We start from the raw sequence: 1,101 nt of genomic DNA on the forward strand, positions 1-1,101 counted from the left end.
GGGAATTTCTGATGAGTGCAACCCTTACCTCCCCTTGGTGTTGCTTGGGCTACCTCTTGTCACATGCAAAGGCAGTGACAAGTGATCCACGTTGTAAACAAAAGACAACTAGGATTTAATGAGCTACAAGACTTAAGTGTTAGTATGGTTACCCCAATCCAGGTGTTGATGAGTTGCCATCCAGCAGGTTAGTTTTTCCTTTGGAGTTTCATTTAAATAATTCACATTGCTGTTAGTTTTTTTTATTCTTGCATCTGCATCTCAAACAAGATCTTACCTCTGTCTGCGTGTTTACCTTTATTGTGCCTGTTTCTATTCTACATACACCCCAGCTCTATCCAGGAACTTAGCAATTTCCTCAAGCTGTACAGAAAAACTTGGTCCTGAATCATAGGGAGCTGAAGCTCCAGAAGGGAGAAGGGGCTGCATGAGGTGGGAGTAGACTGATGCTACATAATACTTACTAAAAGGAAGATGATTAAAAAGTTGAGAAATAGAGCAATTCTATTTCAATCCCCAGAGACAAAACAATGGAAATATCTCTGCAACTTCAGCTTTTTGAAATAACAGTCCACAGAAATAAAGACTATGATGAACACAGTTTAATTAAGAATGATAGCCATAGTAACATTACATCTCAGACCGTGAATTCAGTATTCCCACTGCATCAAGTTCCACATCCATACTTTGTAGAACAAGGAAGGGAAAAGATTTTACAGTCTTTAATGCTTACATAATTTCCAAGATTCAAAGTATTAGTGAAAACAGTAGTATCCTTTTTTGCATACTATGAAGGCAGTAGTGCTTACTGCTTTTATCAAGGGAAGGGATTATAAATAAAAGTATGTGGACATAAGGGCAAGGGAAAAAACTGTATCCAAAGTGTTTCACAGAATTAATGCTTTCAAACAGTACTTCAACCCTGTAAAGGAGCAACAGTCTCCAAAGGTTTCAATTCTGCCCTGAAAGACATTTGAAGCAGGAGTGTAACTTGACATATGTGACACATATACACGGAAAGCCACCTTTTAAAAACAAATAGCATTTATAGTGTTTGATTCCCTTATACACAGGCACAAACTTTGCTAGCTTCTCTTTCCC

Source organism: Pterocles gutturalis, unplaced genomic scaffold (assembly GCF_000699245.1).
Source record: "Pterocles gutturalis isolate BGI_N339 unplaced genomic scaffold, ASM69924v1 scaffold49504, whole genome shotgun sequence".
Lineage (NCBI taxonomy): Eukaryota > Metazoa > Chordata > Aves > Pterocliformes > Pteroclidae > Pterocles > Pterocles gutturalis.